The sequence below is a fragment of the Benincasa hispida genome, chromosome 8, assembly GCF_009727055.1.
Source record: "Benincasa hispida cultivar B227 chromosome 8, ASM972705v1, whole genome shotgun sequence".
NCBI lineage: Eukaryota > Viridiplantae > Streptophyta > Magnoliopsida > Cucurbitales > Cucurbitaceae > Benincasa > Benincasa hispida.
In genome coordinates, this window is record NC_052356.1 from 10,822,417 (window position 1) to 10,834,209 (window position 11,793).

The window sequence follows — 11,793 nt, forward strand, 5'->3', positions numbered from 1 at the left end:
TTGATTTTAGTGGGTGAAATTCTGTACAATTTTATGTGATGAATATTGTGGAATTTATTTTTAGATTTTGCATAATAGATAATTTCAGTATTCAACACTTAGATTCAAACTACTATTTGATTTGATCAAATTGTAATGACGGTTATTTTGGACGTTTAATTTTGTTATCGAGTCAGTAATTTGTTGTCCGGATCGTTCATGTTGCTTGGTTTGTTGTGGAAAACATCGAAAAGCATAGGAGATACTGTAGATTTCTAAGTGTTTTTGGGAAAAGCACTGCAGCGCTCCGATAGGAGGCATGATGAAAGGTTTTTTTCCATATTACCGCAGCGCTAAGGTACAATGTTGTGACACTTTGAATATCAGAGGCACGCACACGACGTTCTGTTCATGGGTTCGAGCCTCGACAGTGTTGTTTTTCCTGTTCTTCTTGTAATTATTTTGTTTTATAATTAATTATTATAATTTGATTATATTAATTCAATTATTTGTTTAGGGTGCTAAATATCGGTCTCTGAATGCTTATAATATAGTTTAATATGCATGTGATTTTTGTTTAACTTATATTATTTACATGTTGCATATTGTATGCCATATAGATTTAAAACTCCACCATAGGTTAAACATAATCATGCATCATATTTAAATATAATTGTTATATTTAAAGTTTAGGTTATTCCTAAAGTATGCACATACATAATGTATGTTATATAGTTTTCATGATAATAATATAAGTATTATATTATTTTTAATGTATGATTAAAAACATGCTTACTATATAGTTCATTAATTGTTTAATATAAATGTTATATATGTATGTCAGTGAAAATCAATGATGCATTGAGCATGACATTACCTAGATAAATATAATAGTTGTATTTATTATGTCATTCAGATGCATGTTATAGATTTTAAATCATTAAAATATAAAAGCTATATGTTTAATGAATTAGACAATAAAATATATAATTTAGAGCTGCATGCGAACATAGAGTTTTAATTAATTTTTAAATTGTTTAAAATTAGATAATTAGACTTTATGATAAAATATTTCTAATATGATTAGAAATAGGTTAAATTTTTATTTTCTTTCAAGAGGATTAAAATGAGCAAAATAGAAGATTAATTTATAAAATGTTTGCCTATAAGGGACCTTCTAAGGAAGATTCTGTCTAGGATTGAGGTACTTAAGTTAACCAAAAGGGAACATCCCTACTTGAGAACCGACCTGGGAAGTGAATTAGTCAAATATTTTATATACATACAATACATGCTTAATAAAGTGTTTAGTAAATAGTAATCATATATCGTAAATTATCCAATATATACATTAGGCCAACTTAACAATAACTTAGATAAATTATTATTTGGATTTACCTAAGTAGAATTAACCCTAGTTTTAAAACACTTAGTGAGAGAAAAAAAATGTCTATGGTATGTCATTTTTCCATTCGCACTCTCCTTAAAAGTTCACATTATGAGACCTATGCTCGGTCTCGTGATGTCCTGGGCATATCCTCTCTTAGAAAGGTATTTGTATAGGTCAATATCAAGGTAAATGGAGAAAGTGTTTATAGTAAATGGGAAAAGAATGTGTGTCTAACACATTCTAAGGTCTTAGTAAATCAGACATGAGGATTTCCATGAGTAGCGGAAGGATTTTCCAAATTCCATTCGAAATTGAACATACACAATTACAGTATACAAACGAAAACTAACAGGTCATGCACAATACGAAATTACAGCATGCTTACAGATGAGATCAAGGGATAAAGTATACATATCTTTGAAGACTCATTCTTCAAACTAGCTCGATCACAAACGCTCATTCAGTCTCCAAGACAGCAATACACGAACGCTCAAACACAACGACCGCAACACAGCACGATCAACGCAACCACCACATGAACAATGCGAACACATAACGAACGACCTCCAAAATCTCGATATCAATCGAGCTGAGTGAGGGCACCACCATAATGGTTACCTTGGTATTCTCGATGTGAGAATCCAAGAGTTGTGGGTTTTGTATGGATTTGGTTAAAGGAAGAGACTAGAGGAACAACAATCGTGTAGATGGTTGAGCAAGTGGGAGATGAGAAGTGTCTATCATATAGACGAAATGCTCAATCGTGTAGAAGAAGGCAACCTATCATATAGACAATGTCCTATGATTGTTTAGCCATGACCACTTGAGTAAACTATCATATAGTAACACTCCACGATCGTTTAGTCTCTCTATGAGCTATCGTTTAGTGAAACCATTTCACTTGATAGTCTTTCCGTGAGTTTCTTTCCGGAAGTGGCAACTCTCCTAAATTCAGGATTTTTTTTCCTTTTATCTCACGGTGACCATAAAACCACCAATAACCTCCCACTCAATTGGTTATTGAGAAAAAGAGATAATTATTAAATAATTAATATTATTATAAATATATATGATAACCAACTTACCATATTATATTTATAACCTATAGTTTTAATATTTCATCTCATGAAACATATAAACCATAGTTCTTTTTTCTATTTTATGATACTTAATGTAAATCATATTACTTTAATCCTCCACTTGATGTATCTCATACATCACAACAATTATGCTACAGACCTTTTTAGATTATCACTTAAGGTATGATCATCTAGTATATCTCATATACATGCTTAAGCTTTCATACAATAACCATGGAGTTTTGTTTATTGGATATGAGTAATTGTCAAATAAAATAACTCTTATTTTATTCATAACAATGTGTACAGTTTACAAACTACGAGACTCCGTGAGAATTAGGATACCAATCCCAACACTTCATTAGTTCATAATGTTTCTCCATGCTCGGCCTTATGGCATCTTGAGAGCATCCTTCTTAGGAAGGTGTTTGCATGGAAAGGGATAGAGAGAACTCTAGAAATGGATAAAATTATTATAGTTAATTGCACCACTCTTGTCCTCCCTTGAGGCAGGCTTATTAGGGCGGGGCTATAGGGTTGAAAATGGAGGATTACACTTACAGGAAAACATTAAGGAAATTAATGATTTCTTGACCAAATCAGTGGTAACTAAGTATTATAGGAATAAGAGTTATTCTGGTATAATATTTGGTTGAGAGTGCCTCAATTCAGTGAAGGAGTAGCTGTTCACCTCGAAGTGGCATTTATTCTAAATAATTGAAGTATCATTGCAAAATTAAATGATATTAGGGTTCTTTGAAATTTTGCTAAATTTGATTGAATTAAATGAGTTTTGCGAAAATATCTAATATAAATAATTTATTTTGTTTTAGCACATTTATAATTATGATTAGAACTGTTATTACATTACTTGGTGCTGACAAACTGACTGGCAACGATAAACATTGTCTTGGACATTGACGACCTTTGTCCCGATGGAGGAATGTCCCCCAGTTCCTAGACCTGCAGTATCACGAAATGTTCGTGATGCCCATGACAGGTGGACTAAGGAGGCCAATGACAAGGCCTAAGTCTACATTTTGGAAAGCTTAACTAAAGTCTTGGCCAAAAAGCATGAGACCATAATCACTGCACGCGAGATCATGGAGTCACTGGATGAGATGTTTGGGCAATCGTTCACACACCTCAAGCATAGGATGAACTAGGGATCATATGTTAGGGAGTATGTCCTTAATATAATGGTCCACATCAACGTGGCGGAGATGGATGGGGTTGTGATAGACGAGTCTAGCTAGGTAAACTTTATTTTGGAGACTCTTCCAAAGAGTTTCCCATAGTTTCGCAACAATATTGTATTGAACAAGAAAGCAATCTTACCACCCTTTTCAATGAATTGCAGACTTACGAGTCCTTGATGAAAGTCAAAGAACAGTATGGGGAGGAAAATGTTGTCAGTTCCTCAAAAAATTTCCAAGAGGTCCTACTTTTGGGACTAAATCTGTGCGTTCTTCCTCTGGCACAAAGAAATGGAAAAGAAGAAAAATAGAAAGTGGAATAAAGCTACCCCTATAGTTTTTGTCCAGAAGGGCAAGAATAGGGCAAGAAGACCAAGGTTGCAAAGGGAACCTTTTTCATTGCAACCAGGATGGGCACTGCAAAACGAATTGTCCAAAATATTTCGCTAAGAAGAAGAAAACCAAAGAAGGTAAATATGATTTACTAGTTTCGGAAACTTGCTTAGTGAAAAATGGCGATTCTACTTTGATACTTGATTCAAGGGCCACTAACCACGTTTTTTTTTCTTTAGAGGGAACTAGTTCCTGGTAGTAGCTAGAGGTTGGATATATAACTCTGCGGGTTGAGATAGGACAGTTTGTCTCGGTAGTTACAGTTGGGAGCTTGAAGTTATTTTTTAAATCCCCTGAACAATGAGGTGAAGGAAGGATGTAGGGCACTCTACTCAACTCCTTTTTATTCTAAAAAATCCTACAAACAAGAATAACAGAAAGAATTAGGTTCAATAAATGAGAAAAATAAAAAAAGAAAAAAATAATGATTTGAAACCTAATCCTAGAAAGCAAGTAAATTTAAATCATGGTTGCCTCTAGGTAACGCAAATGTTTATGGTCAGTTGCTTGATCGTGATGGCTCGTTTCAGATGTAAATCGGCGAGTCCAACCGGTAGGCAATGTCTAAGCAATCCAAAGACTCGCCATCATGGAAGACCTTTAACCTGTGCCTATTGACTTTGATGACTTTTCCTGTCTCAAGAATAACAATGTCTAATGCACCATAAGGATAAAATTGAGAAACACCAAAGGGCCCAATCCACTTGGACCGGAGTTTACCAGGCACAAATTTCAGTCGAGAGTTATAAAGGAATACCTTTTGCCCTACCTGAAACTCCTTGGGTGCAAGCATCTTGTCATGAAAGTCCTTCGCTTTTTGCTTATAAATCAAGAAATTATCAAAACATTATAACCTCAGCTTTTCCAACTCCTGAAGATGTAAAAGTCTGGCCTCCCCAGCTGCCTCTAAGTCACAGTTACACTTCTTGATAGCCCAATAAGTCCTGTGCTGGATTTCAACTAGAAGATGACAAGCCTTACCATAGACCATCCGGTAAGGGGACATTCCAATAGGAGTTTTGAAAGCTGACCTGAAGGCCTATAGAGCGTCATCAAGCCGGAGGCTCCAATCTTTTCTTCTTGGGTTGACTACCTTTTTTAAAATTGTCTTTACTTCCCTGTTGGACACCTCTGCCCGCCCATTAGTCTAGGGTGATATGGGGTGACAATATGATGTTGGACACCGTACTTCTTAAACAAGGATGCAATGACCCTATTGCAAAAGTGTGATCCCTGATTGCTGATGATTGCTTTAGGGAAGCCAAACCTGCTGAGAATGTTAGTCTTCAAAAAACTTGCAACCACTTTAGCATCATTAGTAATTGTGGCCTTTGCTTCCACCTATTTGGAAACATAGTCCACTGCTAATAAAATATAGTTATACCCACAAGAATAAGGAAAAGGTCCCATAAAGTCAATCCCCCAAACATCAAATATCTCACAAAAAAGTATAGGGAATTGTGGCATCTCATCCCTATGGGACAAGCCTCCATATTTCTGACACCGCTCACAAGTTTTGCAAACAAAATATGTATCCCTAAATAGTGTGTCCGAATATAAACTAGAATCTAAGACTTTTTTGGCAGTTCTCTTGGGTTTCAACACATGCATGCTTATGACAAAATTCAAGAACAGAAAAGAACTCATCATTGGGACACACCTCCTAACTACCTGATCTGAAAAAAACTTCCACAGAATAGGATCCTCCCAAACATAAATTTTTAACTCACTTTTAATTTTATGTTGCCTATGTTTATTCATCCCATGCAGGAACTTACCAATGGTCAAGTAATTCACAATGTTAGCGTACTATAGAGTCAAAGAAATACCATCTGCCTGCATCAAAGTGTGGTCAGGGAAGTCTCCATCAAAACTGAGTCAACCTCCCTCTGCTACAATCCTAGGTGATCGGCAATGACATTCTCGCATCCTTTTCTATCTTGGAGTTTCAGGTTGAACTCCTGAAGAAGAAGAACCCACCTTAACAATCTAGGCTTGGACTTCTTCTTTGACATCACGTAGCATAGAGTAGCATGGTCAGAAAAATATAAGAGCAAAATTTTTCTAAAGGAAAAACAACAACTAAAAACTCCTTTTCCCTCGTGGTGTAGCTGTACTAGGCTAGGTTGAGGGTCTTTGAAGCATAGTAGATGACGTGATGTTTCTTATCGATCTTCTGCCCCAACACTGCTCCCACAGCATGGTCATTCGCATTGCATATGATCTTAAAAGGAAGGTCTCAATGAGCCTGGACAACTGGAGTGCACGACAAGGCGTTCTTTATCACATCAAAACTCTTCCTGCAATCGTCATTAAATCAAAGGGCACGTCTGAATAACTGGAGTCTATCTCATTTGCATTAAAACTTAGCCGTCTTCATAAAAGGCCACCCAAGCAAGATTAATGCAAATGAGATGGATGTGGGCTCTTCCATCTTAAGGACATAGAAATCATCAGGAAAAAGCAACTCATTGACTTGAACTAGGACATCCTCTATGACTTCTAATGGGTGAATAAAGGACCTATCTGCTAATTGTATGACAACTTTAGTTTCGGTTAAGTCCTTTAATTTTAATTCTTGATAAATTGAATAAGACATAACATTTATTGATGCACCCAAATCTAGCATGGCCCTATCAATTCTCTTTTTGCCTATGATGTAAGGGAGAGAAAACATACCTGGATCCTTCTGTTTTTCTAACAAGTTTTTTCTGTAGGATCACAGATACGGATTGACTTACGACCATTCTCTCTTTTTCCTTGGCTTTTCTTTTCCTCATGCAGAGTTCCTTCAAAAATTTGGCATATTTAGGAATTTGCTTGACGACATCGAGGAGAGGAATATTTATCTCAACCCTTCTAAACATCTCTAAATGCTCCTTGTCCTTGTTTGCACCTGTTTCCTTTGGCTTAGAAAGCCTGGAAGGAAAAGGGGCTTTAGGTACATATGCATCTAAAGAAGGATAAGGTTGAGAAGATACTCCCTGTTTGTTTTGTGGTGGCAAAACGGTTTGATTTGAAGAAGGAATTTCTGGTTTCTCTAATTCCGGATCTTTCACTGACTCAACAGGTGGCTCCAACTCCTTGCCACTTCTTAATGTGATTTCACTAACATTCTCTCTAAGAATTGACTCAGGCTGGGACGGAAGTTTGCCAAACTGTCTTTCCAATTTGCTCATAGAGGTGGCTAGCTATGAAACTTGGGTCCCCAAAGCTTCAATGGCTTTCTTTGTATCTTGCTGAAAATGTTGTGTATCCTATTGAAATTTAAAAGAGTTGTCAGTAAGACTTTTAACAATGTCTTCCAAGGACATACCCAAACCAGAAAAAGCTCCATGATTAGGTTGTGTCTGCTCATTCTGTCCTCCCCATTTGAAGTTTTAGTGGTCTCTCCACCCAGAATTGTTGGCCTGACTAAATGGGTCCAGTTGTCTGTTTTGCCCATTATAATTATAGCCTTCAACGAAATTCACCTCAAGAATTACTCCTTGTAGAGCACTTGGGCAAATATCAGCTGAATGGCCAGTTTCATGACATACTTGGCAAATGGTAGCGAGCTGTCCAATCTCCATTTTTGTCAACTGTTTCACAACAGAAACTAACTCAGATATTTCTTTCTTAAGTTCACTTACCTCATTGGCGGACTTTACACTAACTGCAGCTCTAGTTCCAAACAGTTGAGAATTTGCTGCCATAGTAGTTATCAGGTTCATTGCCTCAGTTGGGATTTTATTGACTAAGGCTCCTTTTGCAACTGCATCTATGCTACTTTTGTCAGTCTGCATCAGTCCCTCATAAAAGTACTGGATCAAGAGTTGGTCTGAGATCTGATGATGGGAGAACTTGGCACAGGTCTTTTTGAATCGTTCCCAATACTCATGAAGGGTCTCTCCATCGAACTGCATAATGTTGTAAATTTCCTTTCTGATGCAAGTAGCTCGGGATGCTGGAAAGAATTTGTCCAAGAATTGTCTTTGTAGTTCTTCCCAGGACGTGATGCTTCTAGGCGAAAGAATATAGAGTCATTCCTTGGCATCCTCCTTCAATGAAAAAGGAAATGCCCTCATATTGATATGTTCTTGGGTCACCCCATTGGGTTTCATTCTATTGTACACGAAATAGAATTCCTTCAAATGTTTGTGCGGGTCTTCACCCTATAGACTAGAAAAGGTAGGCAGTAAGTGAGTTAAGCCAAATTTAAGTTCAAAGTTACCTGTTGTCTTAGGATAGGCAATGCACAAGGGCTGCTGAGTGAAGTTAGGGGTTGCAAGCTCCTTGAGGGTCTTTTCTCGTACGACCATTACTGGGAAATTTTCAGGGACGTCTTCTTCAAATGTGTCTTCAACACGAATCTAGTTTTCAAGAGCAGCTTGCTGTCTTCTTTCTCTTCTAATTATATGCTCCTCCCTAGAGATTTTTGCAAAGTACAATTGTCTAGCATCCTTGGGAGTATAGGTCATTCACCAAAAGAGAAAATTGATTAGCAAGGATAAGGATTTTGTTGGCTCCCCGGCAACGACGCCAATTTGACAGACCGTATCTTACGGTGTTGCTCCCGAAAGACGGTCGTGCAAATAAATTTTTATGCACCGACAAAACCCTTTATACTAACTAGTAGTATAAGTAGCAAGTCAAGGGTCGAACCACAGAAAGCCAAATATGGACTCCTCAAAAGTTAGAACTTGTAGGAAGTAACCAAAAGGGGGTGGGGTTAGTGAAAATTGTTAAAATAAATTGTGAAAGCGAAAATTGTGAAATGTAATATTTATGAAAATTATCAATCAAACAAACACTTAGCTTGGGTAATTATAATTTAATCCATTCCTCATTAATTCTATCATAGACTACTCAAAATATGCGCGAGATTATTTGAATTAAAAACTTAGCCTACTTGATTAAAATCCTAACCAGTAATACATAAAATCAAGTTGATTAAGAGAAAAACAAGAATCCTTAACCAATCAATTAATCAACAGGCATTAAGATTCAAGGCAAAACTAAGCCAATTAATCAGTTTCCATCGTCAGACTAATTAATTGATTGAAATTTATCTAAGTTAGAAAGTAAATGCTTGCTAATTAGAATCCCAAATTAACACAACAAACCTACTTAACTCATGCTTTTAGGTGACAACTACTTAACGATTACAAATAGGGCCAATTAGAGTAATCAATTTAACATGCATTAGCTAATTTATCAGATTATCCCATACACGAAAATTGAAGAATATGCTCAAGATAAATTTCATAAGATTCACAATAAAACTCACAGAATTACAAAACTAGTCTCAAGAATTAAATTGGAATTAAATTAAATTAACAAACCCAAGCTAAGTTCTTACCCTTTAGCCACTAAACACATTCGAATTCAATGAAATTGGCAAGGGGGAAGAACTTATTACAAGAAACTAAAGAAAAAGGGACAAAAACAGAACTAAAAGAGTGTTGGCAACGCTCACGGCCTGAAGAAGAAGGGAATTTTTCGTATATTTTGACCTAGGGGCCGAGGGGTTTATTTATAAGAATCAAGGTAGCGTCGCCCGATACTACACATAGCATTGCGACGCTGACCTGCAGTCTTGGAAATCCACTTTGCGTTGTAGCGTGGGATGTTGTGGATGGCGTTGCAACGCTACCCTGCCTCCCCTCCGAACGATGTTACTACCTTTCAGCATTATGCAACTCTCAGATCGAGCGTTGCGATGCTCCGACTGGGCTGAGGATGCTGTTTTCACGGCTCTCTTCCTTAATTTGTTCAATTTGGTGCTATCTTGGGCATCTTAGTGTCTTTTGATCCGAACACTTAACTTGATCGCTTGTGCACTTGATTTCTACAAAGTAATCAATTAAAACTTATTAAGTAACTTAACGACCTTGAATTAAGCAAGAAAAGATAGCACATTTCTAGTGCTATCAATGACCTTCTCTGATTCTTCGGTCATGAGTTCTTCCACTTCTTGCTTGTTTCTATGGTTTCTCCTAAACATATGTTCAATCTCAGGATCAAGAGGTAAAAGAGGCATGTTCTTATCACGGGGCATGCACAAAAGAAAACTCCAACAAAGTTAGCATAAAAATAAGCCCTAGTCTAAAATTTCTCCAATTCTTGAATAGTAAGAAAAAAATCGTTATTTTGATCCCCGACAACGACGCCAAAAGCTTGATGTGAATCAGGAGTTTTCGTGAGCTGGGTTGGGTTGGGTTGAAGAACTTTTTAGACCTAACCCAATTATTTGGTTTGTTAATTTCTTCAACCCAAATAACCTTTATTAAAAAATGAACTCAACCCAACCTAACCATGAAAAATTCGGGTTGGGTTGGTTCGGATTAATCGAGCTATTTATTTAAATTTATGTTATAAGAAAGAAGTAAGATATTAATAAGAATTAAAATGTGATTTAATTATTTTCATATATTGAAAATTAATATTTAAACATAATTTCAATTTATATAATGAATTCTTCTTTCCAAAGTGCTAAAAAACTATTTTTAGGAAGTTATTGGAGAATAAATTATCCAAAAAAATAAAATTTAAATAAATATATGTATGTATAATTGTATCATAATATATATATATTAAAGTTAACAATAAGTTCGGGATGGTTTAGGTTATTTTAGGTGAACCCATGAACCAACCCAACTCACAAAATTTTTATTTATTTGAACTCAACCCAACCTAAATGAGTTGATGACCCAACCCAAACTACATGGGTTGGGTTGGATTGATCTTTTTTTGTTAGAGTTAGAAAACATGCAGCGGAGGAAAAATAGATTATTAAGCATTCTAATTCATCAATTTTGGCTTTGAATTAAGCATGCTCATAAACTAATAAGAGGGTTTTATGACATTCCTTTGAAGAAACACTTAAATCACGATTCCAGCGGAAAATCTTCTCCAAATCAGTTTGTGAACCATCACAAGGGCTTCCCTACTATCCTCTAGGTGCCTTAGATTAAGTTGTGGGACTCAAAATAAGTTTGAATTGAGGGAACAAGAAGGAGAGGTTCTGGTTTTTCCAGCTCCAAACCTACCTTCAACCTTTGAAGATTTTCAGCTTAATCCACCCAAATGCATGCTCAGTTCCACTGAGATTCTTCATTATATATTGCATGATAATCATGCAAGAGCCATTGTTGCATGAATTTCAACTCATGCTTGGATTAATGACTGAAAACTATGGTGGAATGTGTGTGAGCTTCTTGAATGAAAAGTGGAAAAATCCCACTTTTGGGATTTTTCATTTTCCATTTCTTTTTCAATTTTGATTTTCTAATTGATTTCTAAAATCAATTTTTTATTTTCAAAAAATGAAATCTTTATTAATTTTACAAAATTAATTCAATAATTAATTTTCTAATAAAATTAATAACAAATAATTAATTAAACAATTTAATTAATTCTAATTAATTCAATATCAAATATTAAATTAATTTAACACTAATTCCACAATCATGAATCCCTATTCATGAATTTAATATTTAAATCAAATTTAAATATTAATTGTTCTCCAATTTTATTTAATTTCAAAATTAAACGTATAATTATATCACATATAATTACTAATTCTCTTAATTCTAATTTGAATGTTTGCAAATCAACATATCACACTACTCTAAGGCCAATCCATTTGTGAGCTAGTAGAGGGACCTCGTGGACCTAGATCATGGGCTCCAACGATCCGAGATTAATTGGCTAAACTCTTTACACCGAATTAACCCCTATTCGTTAATTACTGGGTCACTCCATTAAACCCCAG